Genomic DNA, 18,125 nt, shown 5'->3' with positions numbered 1-18,125 from the left:
AAAAAAAAAAATCCCTATTGTAAAAATTGTTATTGTCTCCCTAAAAAAAAATCCAAGAGAATCAACTGATTGGCCCTGAGGACTTGTGAATACAGAAGGTAAGAGCTGAAGCTGACTGTAAACTGCCTGATCTTCAAATGCTTTCCCCAGAGGCACACAGACACACCAGGAGAGAGTGAAATCCTTCCTAGATCAAGATGTTTACATACAACCTCTGACTAGTCATTTGCTGATCGCTAAGCTGGGCTGATCCAGGACAACCCCTACAAAAGCAGGCTTAAAAATAAAAACAAGTGATAAGTGTGTGTGTGTGTGTGTGTGTGTGTGTGTGTGTGTGTGTGTGTGTATGCAATATGTATTTTGCCAGCAGAAACATCAGAGGCTGCACACCCCAGGAAAAACAAGACTCCAAAGAGTTTGTCCAGGCGAGTCACTAAACAAACAAAACAAAAAGAGTAACAACTACCCCGAAATGGGAGGGGTAAGAATCCAGAATTGCTACAATATATTATCTAAAATGTCCAATTTAAATACACACACAGACACTGTATATATCATATATATTTCTCATGTGCTGTACAGGAAGAAAAAAAAGTTAAGAAAAACTGTCTCTGAGGAACCCAGATATTGGATTTAACAGACTTCAAAGCAGCTATTATAAATGTTTAAAGAACTAAAATCAGTTTAAATAAAGTATGACAGTAGTAATTCATCAAATAGAGAATATCAGTAATAACATCGGTGAATAAATTAAAATAAGTGGCAATTAAATAAATGAATAATAAAATAGATGGAAATTATAAGAAGAACCAAGAGGAAATTCTGGAATTGAAAGTAAAACATGGGCCGAGCATGGGGGCTCACGCCTGCAATCCCAGCACTTTGAGAGGCTGAGCTGGGCATATCACCTGAGGTCAGGAGTTGGAGACCAGCCTGGCCAACATGGTGAAACCCTGTCTGTACTAAAAATACACAAAAATTAGCCAGTCGTGGTGGCAGGTGTCTGTAATCTCAGCTACTTAGGAGGCTGAGGCAGGAGAATCGCTTGAACCCGGGAAGCAAGATTGCAGTAAGCCGAGATGTGCCACTGCACTCCAGCTTGAATGACAGAGCAAGACTCCATCTCAAAAAAATATATAAATAAAAGAAAGTTAAGCACCTGACTGGGTGCAGTGGCCCATGGCTGTAATCCTAGCACTGTGGGAGGCCAAGGCAGGTATGAGGTCAGGAGTTCAAGACCAGCCTGGCCAACATGGTGAAACCCCGTCTCTACCAAAAATGCAAAAAATTAGCTGGAAGTGGTGGCATGTGCCTGGAATCCCAGTTACTCAGGAAGCTGAGGCAAGAGAATCGCTTGAACCCAGGAGGCAGAGGTTGCAGTGAGCCGAGATCACACCACTGCACTCCAGCCTGGGCAAAAGAGTGAGACTCTGTCTCAATTAAAAAAAAAAAAGTAAAACACCTGGAATGAACAATTCATTAGAGGGACTCAATAGCATATTTGAGCTGACACAGAATCAGTGAACTTGAAGCTGGATTACAGTACAAATTATCCAATCTGAAGAACAGAAGGAAAAAAGAATAAAACATGAGCAAAATGGTTGAAGCCCCAGAGGCCTTTGATGTGCCTCATGGGATACCACGAAGTATTTCAAGATATACACAATTGGAGTTGCAGAGAAAGGGGACAGAGAAAAGGGGGCAGAAAAATAAATTTGACGAAATATCATTCCAAAACAGTGGCAGTCTATAGACTCTTCAATAAATGATTTGAAGATAATTGGCTATCCATTTGGGAAGAAATTAGAGAAAGCCTGTACCTCACAGAAAAACAAACAAACAAACAAAAAACAGGTGAATTAAAGTTTGATGTTAAAAGAAAAAGTATTTGCAGAACTGAATATTTTCATAATATTTAGATGGGAAGCTCTTCTTCCTCAGCAAGTCATAGGATCCTGAAACTATAAAGAAAAGATTAACAAGTTTAAATCTATAAAAACGTTAAACTTTTATGTGATCAAAATACATCATAAGGGAAAAGATATTTGGGAGAACATATTTGCAACATGGGTAACAAATAGATAATATATAAATTACTTCTACAAAATAATACAGAAAAGACCAAAAATTATAAAAATGGTTGAAGTTATATGAACAGGAAATTCATAGAAGAAATTTTAGGGACTGGGTATGGTGGCTCATGCCTGTAATACTAGCACTTTGGGAGGCTGAAACAGGAAGATCACTTGAGGCCAGGAGTTCAAGAAGAAATTTTAATAGCAAATAAACATATAGAAAGATGCCTAGACTCATTGGTAATCAGAGCAATGCAAACTTAAAATGAGGTTTTTCTCCTCATTAAACTGGCAAAAATCTAAAAAATTGTTAAGATCCATTGTCGGTTAAGATGAAGAGAAATGAGCACTTTCAAATACTGCTGGTGTGAAAGGCAATTTGACAATAACTACCAACATTTAAAATACGAATGCCAACAATTCCACTTTTAGGAACCTGTCTCAAAACCTTTACGTGATATATCCGGGAGAAACTTCTAATTTTCTGATGGTAGGTTTATATTATCATGGTTCTTAGCATAAATATTGACTTCTCCTATTTTGGTAAAGTAGAACATAACTTTAATAATGTTCCGTTAGGATTCTGAGAGAAAGTTGTTAGATTCAGACCAAAAAGTAATGAATTCTTACTAACTTATTACAGATAGGCATAGTGCAGAGATACTGTATCAAGTACTTTACAAGAACAAATTAATCTTCATAATAATTTCATGAGGAAATTGAGGCGAGGAAGAGTTAGAGGGAAGGCCAAGGTAAATTGGTAAGTGGTTAAGTTGATGTTCACTCTTAACAGTGGGGTTCACCATGAAATAGGAGTTCAGCAGGAATTGTTTCTCAAGACACAGGTCACAGAGACCCCGCTGATAAAGCAGGATGTGGTGAAGAAGCCAGCTGAAGCCAGCCAGAATCAAGATGGTGACAATAACGATAGTTCACCAGCACCATGAAAATTTACAGATGCCATGGCAACCCATAGAAGTTACTCTATATGGTCTAAAAACAGAAGGAACCCTGGGTTCTGAGAATTCCCAGCCCCTTTCCTGTAAAACTCATGAATAATCCACTCCTTTTTTAGCATTTAGTCAAGAAATAACCATTAAAATAGCCAAGCAGCAGCACCTGGGGGTGTGCTACCTATGGGGTAACCACCCTTTTATTTCTTTACTTTCTTAATAAACTTGCTTTCGCTTTACTCTCTGGGCTTCCTCTTGAATTCTTTCCCTTAGGAAGCCAAAACCCACTGGCCCTCCCAGGCCAAACCCCAATTTGGGGGTTCACCCTGCCACAACTGTACAGTGTGGAAACCTTGGTCCTTTTCACTGAAAAATCAACTCAGAAAAGGTAGATTAATAGGAGAAAAGGCACACAGATTTATTTAACTTGTATACAGGGGAGGCTTCAGAATGAAGACCCAGCCCCCTAGTAAGGTACAGAAGCTTATATACCATCTTGAGGTTATAGAAAGAATGCATGCTCAGAGCATGACCACAACCAGGTTTTAATGGCAAGACATGTTATGAGGGAGAGAACGAAGGAGGCTTGGCTAGCAACGGTGACGTTGTTATGTAGATGAAACCTTCCAGGTCTTAATCCTTAGAGAGAGTAGATGGTGAATTTCTTTTCAGACTTGTAAAGGTGTCAGACTCAAATCTGTCCTAGATCTGGGAAAGGCCTAGAAAGAGAAGGCCTGGCTGCATTCAAGGAGATTCTCTACAGATGCAAAATTTCCCCACAAGTGATAGTTTTGCAAGGCCACCTCTGTCTGCTAGCCCTGCAGCAGCCGTTTCAAACGATGTCAAAGAAACCTATTTTGGATAAAACATTTTGATTTCCTTCAGCTACCTGCAGGGTCTTGTGCTGTCATTTTGTCTGGGTGTGTAGCTGTCCAGCAGCTCTAGCACCACCTGGAAGTTGAGGCACAGTCATGCAGAACTGAGGCCCCACCCAGGCCTGCTGAGTCAGAGCCTTCACTTCAGCAAGATCCCTGGGGATTCCTTTGTCTGTTCATATTTAAGAAGCCCTGGTCTAAAGCATGAGACTTAAATCTCTGCTCTCCCATTTTGTTATCTGTAAAATGGTGATGACAGTCCTCACCACGAGAGGCTGTTGTGGGGATATTTTTATCCACATGCTCATTCTTTGAACAAATACTTTGCACCCAGCATATGCTAAGCACCTACTGCAGAGGGGAAAACAGACAAAAAGTAATTTCCAGCCCTCATGTAGCTTACATTCTGGTGGGGAAAGATAATAATAAGTAAAGCATATAGTTTATTACGTGATGGTGAATGCTATGGAGAAAAATTTAAAAAGCAAGAGAATAGGGATTGGGAAACGTTGTAATTTTAAATGCAGTGGTCAGGGGCAGTTTCACGGAGACCTTTATTCAGAAGTTGCAGGGACCAAAGCTATCTTACAGGAGTCTGCAATGAGATCTTCTTTGCCCATGAAGTCCTTGCCAAGTCTGTGTCTTTCCTGAGAATTCTCTCCCCCTTGATTTTAGCCTATTTGATTTCTGACCTTTGAAATGCCAGCCCCTATGCTGCCCTTGTGTGGGATTCCGACTGGACATCCAGAAGCCTCCGTGTGTGTTCTCATTAGCTTTCACTCTGGGGGAGTTTTCTGCCACAATGTGAATCACTTATTTTGCTGGCAACAGCAGTTGACAGTGATACTGATTTTTAAAGCCTGCACATTTCACATCAGAAAAGTCCTGGATTTTATGACTTAGCTATGCTTGCACGATAATTGCAACAAGAAGTCTCCCCTGCAGCCAGCTTATTGGAGCTGAGACTTGTATAAGAGCCAGACCTGGCACTTTAAACAACCCAGCAAATCACCCAAAACAAAACTGAACAATGCACATTTTATCTCTGCTGCTCTTCACCATCGTGAACACATGCCTCTTTTTTTCCCCTCCTTCACCCTCAATTTTTTTTTTTTTTTGGTAGAAAGTCAAGGGCTGACTGTACCAAGCCAGCTTTCTGGGTGAGAGGTTCCTTCTAGCAAGGATTAGAAACCTCTCTCATGTAGGAACAGGTGGATTTGGGGGACTATATGATCCAACCTTCTACCTTTGGACAAAATACAATCAAGACGTCTCCCCAGTACAACAGGACCACTTTTCCAGCAAGTTCCCTTTGTTAAGCCATTCTGGTATCCCTCAAATCCCTTGTTATGACTATCCACAATTCTCCATGCCCCATGACCTTTCCTTAGTAAAATGAAAAACAGTTGCCTAGTTCCCTCTTATAGAGAAGTTGAGCTATGACCTTGACTTCCCCCTTCTCTTCCAAAAAAGATTACAATTCCTTTAAGTTTCTTTCCCATCCTAGAGTGTCCTCTTTGCTCTCTCCATATTCTCCAAATAAAAATTCAAAACTGGCAGCAAATCCCATGCCTCTTCATCCAACCCCTCCTCATCACGAATCATTATCACTCAAGCAGTAAGGACCTGGTTTACCATCTGAGAACTTTAGCCCTAATAATTCTCTACGCCAACTTCTAGTTCTAATAATTTATCTGTATAATGCTTAGAAACACTCCTGAGATTCTCAGTAAAAAAAAAGTTAAGGTAATCTTAATGGCCAAAGCCATGAGGTCCAAAACCCCGCGTTCCCTCCCACCCACCTTTCCAGGCCATTTTCTCCAATGTCCCCTCGCCCCTGACCTTGTCTTCCAGCCTCCCTGGACTATGAAGGCCGCTGAAGGCTCTCACTATGCACTTCCCTGGGCCCCCTGCCCTTGCTAGTGGCTTCTCCTCCCCTCTGGCTGTGGAAAGCTCACTCATTCTTCAAGACCCAGTTCATATGTCCTCTCTGTCAAGCCTTACCAGATGCCTTCGCAGGTGGTCCTGCCTCAAGGCCTTTGCACCTGCCTCTGCTGAGAACACTGTTCCTTCCAATCTTTACATAGCTGGCTCCTTCTCATTATGCAGATCTGAGCCCAGAGTTCAGTTTCTCAATGAGTCTTCCCTGAGCACTTTACCTAAAATTGCAAACCCGCATTACGCTGTGTCCCATTTGTATGTTGTTTTCTTCGTAGCACTCGTCACTATGTGAAATTACTCTTTTATCGTCAGTCTTCTTCCACGAGATTAAAAACACCATGAGAGTAAAGGGTAAGGTCCTTATTCTCTGTGTATCTCCAACATTTGGTGCCAAGACCATAGTGAGTGCTCACATAAATGAAAGAAATGGCTGCTTCCACTCTGTTAGTGGCATCTTCAGACGCACAGTCACCCCTTGTATCTCCTGGGGATTGGCTTCAGGACATTCCCCCATCTCTACTTGAGATCCCCCAGTAGGAATATTTTGACGAATTCCTTTAACCCGTGGCAGAGGTTGCCTTAATTTCAATGTGAGAATAGGAAGGTGAAATTTTGAAATAAGAGATTGAATTACTTATCAGAAATGAAGGCTTCTTAGAGCAAATTTCAACCCTACAAGCTGTGGTCAGGGATGTGCATACATATTTCCTTCCCCCTCAGTTTCTCTCTCTCACACAGACACTGCTGATCTCAGTAATGGCCTTAAACTTTCTATTGTTTTTCTTTTGCATTTTCTTCTTTCTGCACATGTATGAATGCAAGTTGAATAGTCAAGTTCCTGAAATGGGTCAGGATTAGGTTTGCCTTAAATCTTTTTCTTAACAGAAGCCAAACACTTCAAAGAAGAGAGATGGCTGATTGAATTCTGGAACAAGAGTTACGTTCCTAGGCTGTTGGTTAATTTGAGCTTGGCTAGAGGGAGAAAGCGTGTGTGTTTCTGTGCACAAGTTACACTCAACACACACCCTCTGGAAGGTGGGGGTAAGCTTCAGCCCTGGCTGTCCATACACAGTGTGGTTCAGAGGCTGCCCTTTAACCTGTGTGGCCAGAGAGAATAAATCGAGCCCACAGTGCTGTCTCCCTGCTGACTGAAGGCGCCCGGCCTTATCAAGGAGCCCAAATGTCTTGTGCTCGCAGCTGCTGTGACATCTGGAAGCATTAATGCTTCGTTGCCAGCGTGTGGGCCGGTTGAATGCCGATGTGTAGGTGCCTGGTGTTCTCTGGTCTGCTACATGAATAGGCGTTAAAAGTTGGTGATGAGGAGTTTGCTTGCGTTCATTCCTTAAAAGCAACATGACACAGAGCCCTGCCATGGCAGGAGTGATGGGTTGTTACCAAAGTCGGTAACAGGAAGTCTCACTGAGGATAAACAGAGCTCATCAGTCATTGCTGAGAAGCACATGGTTCTCATTTAACCTTCCAAGGACTAATTGTGTGTGCTTCGGAAGCACAAAAACAGGAAAACACTTTTCTGACATACACCCCAAGTTTCTTCAGACCAAAAGAAACTGCCTCAACATTGTTAGATGCTGAGAAGTAATGATCTCCCCAGTTGTCAGGGAGCCAACCTCACTTACTTCTCCTTAATCTAAACTTATGACCTAAAGCGTATTTCAGGCCTCCCATGAAGTCCTTGAAACTTGAGACTTAATGAATGACACCGAGGTTTCACTTTTCACTGCTCTGGTGTATGTACTCTCAGAAACGTAGGGGAAGAGGTTAGACAGATGGTGATGCAGGAATCATGGCATCCAGCAAATGAGTGTGATTTACCCTTTGATAAAAGGGAACTAATAAAGCAATATATGCAGGAAATGCAGAAACAACCCAGTGAATCAATAGGTGTGCTGCTTTGGCCTTTAAGGGAAGATGGGTCTGAGCTTCGTTCTTTACCTTAAGATGGGTCCAAGAGCTAGAACCAGAATTTAAACAAGCAGATACAATTCCAAGGACCATGTTGTGTCTCATATGGGGGCTACTGACTCATTTATTACCCAAATCAACAGACCATTCTGCTTCCAAAATATTTCATTATCTGTGGAAGGAAAACATTTTTGGTATGCATGTCAAGTGCTCAGATAACATATTTATGTATCGCTTTTTCATTTAAGAGAATCTGACCACATCTGGAAATTCTTTTGTGTCACTGCTTCTCTGAGACTACTTCCCATCTGTATTGCTTTAACGCCAATAAAAGGCCATCCCCATGCCTGGGAAATGGGCTTCGTCTGGGGAACTTGTCTTTCTCTGATTACATGTAAATTAATTAAAGGCCATCCCATTTTACAGGGCAGCCTGGTGGTGGTGGCCTGCACTCTTGACTTTCCAGCATGTTGGCCTGTCAAACGCAAAGGAAGAGGGAGGAAGGGAGGATGCAGGGGCATTGTTTTAGCCAAACCATAAAGCTGATGGAAATGAAATCCTCTGGCTTTTATCATGAGAAGCAAAATTGTTGAAGAACTAATAGCAGCCTCATACAGAAGTCAAAACTGTGTAATGGATTATACTCAGCCTTTCCTCTGAAACATTGGTCTGGAGGCTTTGCCCCTTCATTTTCAGTTTCAGGTTTGATCTCAGTAACACCCTGACCTTTTCAGACCCCATACCACTTTTCACAGGGATGATTGCCTTAAGGGTTGGGGAAAGGGTTAAAGAAAGCGAGTATTTTATTTAGAAGACAGTTTTCAGTTAGAAAGAGAGAAGACATCTATAGTTACTCTCTTTTCCTTTCTGTGCTTGAGTGATACTAGGTCATTCTTTAATTTCTTGCTCCTCCTGCTCCATCCCCAGCTCTGCAGGTTTGGAGTGGGCTGTTGTGTGATTTTGTTTACCCGTTTCAGTTCAAAGATAGAACTCTTTATTTGAACACTGAAGCTAGCAGGGACTGTCCAAAGCCAGAGCCTCACATTAGCCTAGCTTATGTTGTTGTGGTTATCAGACTGTTTCTCTTTTTTTGGACTTTTGTCTATTTGTATAAACACCTTGGAACCACTAGCTACACAGAGGGGAAAATGTCAGAAAGTCCGAACTTGGTGCACTAATGAACACAGTCTCTTTTCACAAAGCAAAAGAACCCATCATTCTTCAGAAGGATCTCCCGAAGAATGCCATTGAAAACTCCTCATTACTTTCAAATGGGATGATGCACGTGCAAGTAACATGAAGTTAGGCATGTTCATATTAAGGAGCAATCTAAGATCATTATCGCTGTTTCTCTGGTTTATATTAAACAGTGTCATTGCAATTGAAAAATCTGCGTAAATGAACAGAGCCTGTGAGCATTCACTGTTTGTAGGTTATCCTGAGTCTGCGTTAGTACAGGGTCTTGAAATGAATGGTGATACATGAAAGTTTTTGTCTTAGGATTCATTAATATTATCATATTTTAGTCTTTGGTCAATATGAAGAAACAATAGTAAATCATAGCAACATGATTTAACATGAGATATAATTTGAAGAGCCCTTTAAGGCTGGTAAGCAACTATGAATCATGGTTTGCATTTTTCTAGATGGATAATACGAAACTATCTTATTTATCTTTCTAGAACTAGACACCTTAGGTCAGGCTAATCAACCAGCTGGTATCATTTCTCAGTTATTATATGAGTACTATCTTTATTTCAAACCCCGAAGTCCTAAAATTAATGTCACCACAGCCATTATCGTATGTGTTCAGCCTCCTGTGCTGGAATAGAGGCTTACTGTCTTTTGATGCCTTGGTTCTCAGAGTAGGCAATGGGTAATTGAATTAGCAAAGTAGGCATTCAAAACATTCTCTGAGTTTTCAAACTCAAGGAGCGTGTGACTTCAGAGAAGCAGGCAATAAGTCAGGGGGTGGGTCATGTTTACCCCATTGCCATCAGCTGTGATTGGTGTAATACGATATGGAAAAGTGGCCCAGGGATGTAACAGAGAACATAAAGTCAATGAATAACACAGAAACGTGAGTTAACAGGAAACATATGTTATTCCAAAATGAACCTAGGTCCCCTTTAATCCAAGCCAATTCAACAAACATAGCTTTTAGATCATAGTTTTTAGGGTTTTTTTTACCCAGAAACCACATTGGGGATGACTCCAGCCGTGGCTCATGGGGAGCACTACTGTCACTGGGTTTGTTCCTCTGCTAATGTAATCTTCTGTTTTCCTTTTATTGGTGATGCACGCATTCAAGGGGCATCAAGCCATGGACAGTTTGGTGACCCTCCCTATCCTCGGAACCCCAGCCAGCTGATGAGGTTGATACTGGTAGAATGGCAAACTGGTAGAGGCATCTGTGCTTCTGCCTGTTAAAAATATACTAATAGGCCAGGCGTGGTGGCTCACACCTGTAATCCCAGCACTTTGGGAGGCCGAGGCAGACGGATCATCTGAGGTCAGGAGTTTGAGACCAGCCTGGCTAACGTGGTGAAACCCCATCTCTACTAAAAATACAAAATTAACCGGGCATGGTGGCGCACACCCATAATCCCAGCTACTCGGGAGGCTGAGGCAGGAGAATCGCTTGAATCCGGAAGGCAGAGGTTGTAGTGAGCCAAGATTGCACCATTGCACTCCAGCCTGGGCAACCAGAGCAGAACTCTGTCTAAAACAAACAAACAAACAAACAACTAATAATATCACATACCAAAGCTGCAAATTATTTTTTTAATTTTGAGTGATGTTAATCTACATAATCTAAATCATACATTCTCACACATTCTCCTGCTTCAAAGCTTTCCTTGGTTCCTCTAACCTCCTAGGTAACTACCTCCGTCCACGCCACATGTAAGACTTGTCACATCCCCTCCTCCATGTCCAGGCCCATCTCCCCTGCCTCGGTTCTGGCCACCGCTACCCAGCATTCATTCAGTCCCTGACCTGTATTGAACTCCTCGGCTCTCTAGACTCAGGTCTCAAGTTTGCCCCTCTATGCTTTTGCACATGCTGTTCTCTTCCTGGAATTCCTTTCTCCCTGCTCCCTTTACCCTTGAGAAGTTTTCTTTATCCTTTGAGATCCACCTGCAATGCCACCTCCTCTGAGTCAGATCATGAGAGGGGCTGACTGCCTGGTAGAGGGAGAAATTTGTAGACAAGATTTATAATCTCATTAGGAGCTGTGCTCTGACGGGCTGTGAATGGATAAACAGTGAGGTGGTGGTCAGGGCCTGTTTGGGCTTCAGTATGTGGAATAGCGACTATGCAGCCTGGTGCAAGGAAGATGGAGTGGGACAGAGCATCCTGGCGGGGACTTTGGAGATGTGCTTCTCAGACATGACAGGTTACTTAACCTCTCTGGGCCTCAGTTTCCTCATCTGTAAAAAGGGGTGGAAATTGAGGAGACCAGAAGTTAAAGCTTACCTGTCACATCTCGGATAAATGTCTCTGTGTTGCTATTCTAGCTGGTTGAACCTCAAAAATGTCCCAATTGAGACAATAAATTGTATGGTCACCCTCCTCAGAGTAGTACCCTCCACACATGGGTGCCGTAAGGATTCAGCATATGCCGTTCTCTTAGAACAGCGCCTAATGTTAGTATTATTTCCATTGATATCTGAACTCAGTGTAGAGATGGGACCATAAGCAGTTTCCCAGGGTGATGTGCTTGGAGCATGGCACTTAGAGGAAAGATCAGAGGACTTTTCTACCTCTTCAGTGTTCAGACCCAGGCAGAGGGAATGTGTTTGGCTGCTCTCTTCTGGGCCCTGTTGAGGGAAACCTGTGTCCTCTCTCTTGCTCTGAGTCAACAGACAACTCTTAGAAGTGCCTGATTGAGTTCCCTCTCCCGAGCCTACAACATAGAAATGCCCTGTTTCCTCCAAGCCCTTTATCAGACCACCTCAGCCTGGGGAGTAAAAGCTGTTGACTTCCCTTCTCCACCTGGGATCAGATGACAACAACGTTTGAAACAAAGGATCTGCTGTCTTTCTTAGTATCACACCTATGGAATCAGCCCTGATTCACACTTCAAACCCAGTACTTCATGAAGCGAGGTCTTGCCAGATCCCCTAGAGTGAACAGGGGACACTTTATCCTCTCAGAGGCCCGGCACCACAGTGGCTTCTGACCATGACAGCTCCCTTGACTGAGGCTGACCCAGACTCTGCCACCAAGTGATGGTCACTCCTTGGACTCCCGCAGCCAGGGTTCCTGACAGTTTCCCCAGTCACCATGGTTTCAGTTTGCACAATGTCCTCTTTGGGGTTAGGAGGAGGGCAGATGCCAAAAGAAAACCCTCAGTACCAGCCTTGGTAGAATACAGTGTTTTCACTATGTCCTGCATCCTCCTGTCCTTGTTTGGGTGCCTGGTGAAGTCCTTTTGTTCAAATTCTAATAGCCATGGACCTCTGCCAGCTCCCAGAGGCCCTGAGAGATAAGCAGCCATGTCATGAGAAGCATTTGGACTCCGATAGCCTGGGAAATAAATGAGTGAGTGGGCAGAGAAGAGCAAGGGGGCGATGGCCACAGAGTCCTTGGCCAGCCAAGGAAATGACATTGTTGGTCATTGGCCGAGGATGCTTGGGTTGTCTGCAACACACAAAAAAGCATCATATCCCCTTGACTTTGAGCAAAGAGGGCAGTTAAAACCGAGTTGTAGGGGATGGATCGTCAGTAATTGTTTATCTGTGTGATGAGATAAGGTAGCCCCCTGCTGTAATGAAAATGCACAGACAGTTCATGAAGTGAGGAATTAGCAATTGAGGACAACCTGAGTGACTACACAGGCCAACATCCTCATGGGTACATGAGGAAACTGAGGCCCTGGAGACCCAAACTGGCACAGCTGTTAGCAGGCAGAGCTAGGGCTGAAGCCAAGACTGTTGAGTATTCATCAAGAGCGTCTGTACCACAGAACTCCTTCACTGGGGCCCGGACGTGACCTCGGACAAGTCACTGAACTCGGGGACCTCTGTTTCCTTATCTGTCAGCTGAGGCCACAAGGACTGCATGATCTCGCAGCTGCCTTCCAGAAACAACATTCCGGAATGCTCTGTTCCCCCTTCTAGCCCAAGAGGCCGTACAGAATAGGCCTCTTCTCAGTCAGCAGGCACTTTTATCTCCCATGGTCTAAGCAGGAGTCATTTTTTTTTTTTGCCACAGTGGTGGAAATGGGTCAGGCTGGAGAATGCTGAGGTTTCCAGGCTAGTGGTTTCTTCCTCTGACCACAGTAAGAGGAGAGGAAGCTTTCCGTCCACCTCTACTCCTCTGTGACTCCTGCCCCAGCCCCATCCAGCTTCCACCTAAGAGGTAGTGCAGGAAAGCGGTGACAAGCAGATGTCTGCATCTGTGTGATGTGTGTCCCAGCCTAGTTCTGTGGCCTGCTACCTGGGGGACCTCTGGTGGTCATTGGGCCTCCTGTTGCCTCTCAGTTTGCCTCCATCTATAAAATGGGGACAGTAGGCTGGGTGCAGTGGCTCACACCTGTAATCTCAACACTTTGGGAGGCTGAGGCAGGTGAATCCCCTGAGGTGAGGAGTTCAAGACCAGCCTGACCAATATGGTGAAACCCCATCTCTACTAAAAATACAAAAAAAACTTAGCCAGGCATGGTGGCATGCGCCTGTAATTCCAGCTACTTGGGAGGCTGAGAAAGGAGAATTACTTGAACCCAGGAGGCAGAGGTTTCAGTGAGCTGAGATCGTAGCACTGCACTCCAGCCTGGGTAACAGAGCAAGACTGCATCTTAAGAAAAAAAAAAAAGTGGGGACAGTAATAGCACCTGCCTCAGGGGACTGCTGTGAGGACTGGTGTTAATGTGTGGAAAGCACTGAGAGCCTGGCGTGCAGTAAGGGCCGTGCACGTGTTAGGTACTATTGTGATGGCTGTCACATCGGTACCTGTTCAACACACGTAGAGGACCGCCCCCCACAACCTTGATGACCCTGAGTAGGTACTGAGTTCCTGAGTTTTAGCTGAGGACTGAAGGTGTGACTGCAATAGGATTAGCTGGTCTGAATCAGACTTATGTAGCACCAGGCAACCTTCAGTCTCGTTTTGAAAGGGGACCACCCTGAACCTTCCAGAAAAACGTTGCTTTCCCCAATTGAAGTGATTCCCATGTAACCACAGTCGGAGCGCAACTGGCCAAGATTTTCATTCACCGCAGACTCAGTCCTCATTCCCTTTTCCAGATCCCACCAGGGGCAGACTAGGTGTCACATTGCATCACATCACGCCATTGCCATTACCCTGTTCACAGGCCACCCCAGAAACTCCCAGCGGGAGATGGAAACTAACTTCTGAGCTGTGACTCTGCCCCTTGGGGTTGACACTGAGGCTTGGCTGTTTCTCACTCGTTTGCCCTGCCTTTCCCAGCTCCCCACCCCTCTCTGCTGGCATCTTGTGGCCAGATGACAGCACCAGCTCTTCACACCTGAAGCACATTAGCGACGCTGGCTGGGCTGGAGCTCTGCTCCCAAGCTTCCTCTCCCTGCCTAGAAGCCTGAAGCACTGATGTGCAGAGCAAGGAGGAACTCTGCTCCCACGCCTGTTTTTAATGAGGGACGGATGCATCCTGCAGGGCTCAGATGTTCTGTTTCTCTAAACCCATACCAAACGTGTTTGGGTGGCCAGGTCTCGTAATCTCAGCAGAGGAATGTGCGTGCCACAGGACTGCAGAAAACAGTTTCCAGTGGTCTGTCAGCAGATGTCCACTCCAGAAGACAGACAGGGAATGTAGAGACCTGCAGGCTTCCGAATGAAAAAGTGATGGATATTAAGAGCACAACTACATACATTCAGATTCTCAAACACCCAATAAGCATAAATATTTTCCATCCACATGTACTATATACACCTAAATATAGGGTAAGCCTCAAATAGCATATCCCCCGTTTCCCTAATTAGGTAAATTTAACCCTCTTTTTTTTTTTTTTTTTTTTTGCCAACTTAATAGGAATCAGAACTATGATTGCCTTTGAGGTGGGGGGAGTGGACAGTGGGAATTGACTGGCAAGGGACTGGTGGGAACTTTCTGGAGCGATAGACAAGTTCTGTACTTTCATGGGGGTAGTAGTTACTGGGTGACATCATCCATCAAACTGCACCCTTTAGATCTGTGGATTGTAATGCCTGTAAATTTACCCCAATAAAAAGAAGTTAGGGGAAATGAATGAAATAATCAACTATCTGCTTATAATGTTTAACTTAATCATGTGGTTGAATGCTTAAAATTTTATAAGAATGATATATTAATCTATAATACTCTCCATTCTTATGTTTCACAAAATAATTTTATCCAAGTGTACATCTTCTGAGATTGCTGGATATCATTTCTAAGCCACATTTTTAGTCAGCAGTTTACGAGAATATATCATCTACAATTTGCCTAATTTATTTGAAATGCAGAACTTCTTGAATCCATGTTGGTTCTGGAATTTGATTGGCACACACCAACGCCCACTTGCGTTGTTTTCCTCATTTATCTTGCAAGTGAATATTCATGCTGCTTCCCACATCAACAGCTTACGTATTGCTTTCTAAAATGGGCTTTCCAATATTTATCGCAACTTTCAGCAGCTGAACCCAAGGAATAATTATCAAATCTTCATTAAAGCTCATTACCTGCTCCCCATTATTTCCCTCTAGTGACCTCTAAAATCATCCAGTCCCGATGTTGACTGAGATCATTTCAGGCTAGTGTGTTTTCCCCAAAGGTTGTGGTTCAAATCAAGTAATTGAGGCTGGGTGCAGTGGCTCATGCCTGTAATTCCAGGTTTTGAAAGGCCAAGGCAGACAGATTGCTTGAGCTCAGGAGTTCGAGACCAGCCTGGGTAATGTGGCAAAACTCCATCTCTACCAAAAAAAAAAAGAAAAAAAAGAAACCAACAAAAAACAAAACTAAACTAAAACTAGCCGTGTGTGGTGGCATGTGCCTATAGTCCCAGCTACTCAGGAGGCGGAGGAAGGAGGATCACCCGAGCCCAGGAGGTTGAAGCTGCAGTGAGCTGGACTACTACTGTACTTCAGCCTGGGAGACAGAGACCCTGTCTCCAAAAAAAAAAAAAAAAAAAAAAAAAAAAAAAAAAAAACTAAAGTAATTTCCAAAATATTAGACACTTTTAAAGGACAAGAAGTCCCAAACTGTGAGAAACGTTTATAGGCAACATCCTCTTTTCTAATAGTTTAACTTGAGGATATAAAACTTCATCTTATTTATTTTCAGATATATATAGTAAATCCTGGAATGTATTCGGATCAAAGGTAAAATAGAGATCAATTTAGCAAATTTTGGTGGTCTTGTTTTATAATTCATTATTAATAGATTAGCATTGTTAGTTTATTTGTGTAGCAAAAACTGACAAATAGAATCTAATTAAACTTAAGAGCTTCTATACAGCAAAAGAAACTATCAACAGAGTAAACAGACAACCTACAGAATGGAAGAAAATATTTGCAATCTATGCATCTGACAAAGGTCTAATATCTGTCATCTATGAGGAACTTAAATTTGCAAGAATAAAGCAGCTCCATTTAAAGGAAGGCAAAGGATGTAAACAGACACTTTTCTAAAGAAAACATACCTGCAGGGTGCAGCACACCAACATGGCACATGTATACATATGTAACAAACCTGCACATTGTGCATATGTACCCTAGAACTTAAAGTATAATAAAATAAAATAAAATAAAATAAAACATACCTGCAGACAACCAGCATGTGAAAAACTCAATATCACTGGTCATTACAGAAATGCAAATCAAAACCACAGTGAGATACCATCTCATACCAGTCAAAACGGCTATTACTAAACAGTCAAAAATGGGCCCAGTGCAGTGGCTCACGCCTGTAATTCAAGCACTTTTGGAGGCTGAGGCGGGCAAATCACAAGGTCAGAAGATCAAGACCATCCTGGCTAACACGGTGAAACCCCAACTCTACTAAAAACACACAAAAAATTTTGCCAGGCATAGTAGCGGGCGCCTGTACTCCCAGCTACTCAGGAAGCCAAGGCAGGAGAATGACTTGAACCCAGGAGGCAGAGCTTGCAGTGGGCCGAGATCATGCCACTGCACTCCAGCCTGGGCAACAGTGCAAGACTCCATCTCAAAAAAAAAAAAAAAAACAAAAGTCAAAAATTAACAGATGCTGGAGAGGTTTTGGAGAAAAGAATGCTTATACACTGTTGATGGGAGTATAAATTTGCTCAACCATTGTGGAAAGCAGTGTGGCTATTCCTCAAAGAGCTAAAAAGAGAACTGCCATTTGACCCAGCATCCCATTACTGGGTATATATACCCAAAGGAAAATTAATCATTCTACCATAAAGACACATGCACATGAATGTTCATTGCAACACTATTCACAATAGCAAAGACATGGAATCAACCTAAATACCCATCAAAGACAGATTGGATAAAGAAAATGTTGTACAGATATACCATGGAATTCTATGCAGCCATAAAAAAGAATGAGATCATGCCCTTTGCAGGAACATGGATGGAACTGGAAGCCATTATCCTTAGCAAACTAACACAGGAACAGAAAACCAAATATTGCATGATCTCAATGATAAGTGGGAGCTAAATGATGAGAACTCATGAACACAAAGAAGGGAACAACAGATACTGGGGTCTACTTGAGAGTGGAGGTTGGAAGGAGAGAGAGGAGTAACAAAAAATAACTGTTGGGTATAGACTTAGTACCTGGGTGATGAAATAATCTGTACAAAAAACCTCCATGACACAAGTTTGCCTATATAACAAACCTGCACATATACTCCCAAACGTAACATAAAAGTTAAAAAAAAAAACAGCAAAAAAAGTTTTGTTCCCTACCATGAATAAAAAGTGAAACATTCTTGAACAACTGTATTTTACTCAAGGGCATTATAGATAGGGCAATTTAACAGATGCCTGTGGTTAGCCATGGGATTGTAAGCACAATCCTAAATTATGAATTACTAATTATTAATTTTCTGGTTTGACCTCACATCCTGTCCAGTCTTCAGCTACAAGCGTGTGATATGATGATGATATATAAAGAAGACTTCATTTTTTTCAACAGTTCCTCAATTTAAACATCAAAAAGAGTGCTGTTCTTAAGGAAATCATCACGAAATACTAAACACCATTGTTTTGTTTCTAATGTTGCTGTCACTCAGCACCATTGCCATTGCTGTCAGAAGCAAAATCAAATCACTCACCAAGACCTCGACGAGCATGCAGGTCCCCGTCTGGCTCAGGGCAGAGGCTGCTCAGTTAGTGTTTTGGTAGCAAAACTCTGGCTTTAGAGTTGGACC

The 18,125-nt window shown here is 42.9% G+C and overlaps 1 protein-coding gene across 1 annotated transcript in view; it reads left to right on the top strand.

The window, feature by feature from the left end:
• LOC108521712 (integrin alpha-9) overlaps positions 1–18,125 on the top strand; it is a 100,805-nt gene that overhangs the window by 31,795 nt on the left and 50,885 nt on the right. The window lies entirely within an intron of this gene.

Source organism: Rhinopithecus bieti, unplaced genomic scaffold, assembly GCF_001698545.2.
Source record: "Rhinopithecus bieti isolate Rb0 unplaced genomic scaffold, ASM169854v2 scaffold_62513, whole genome shotgun sequence".
NCBI lineage: Eukaryota > Metazoa > Chordata > Mammalia > Primates > Cercopithecidae > Rhinopithecus > Rhinopithecus bieti.
This window is presented reverse-complemented; position numbering and strand designations above follow the sequence as displayed.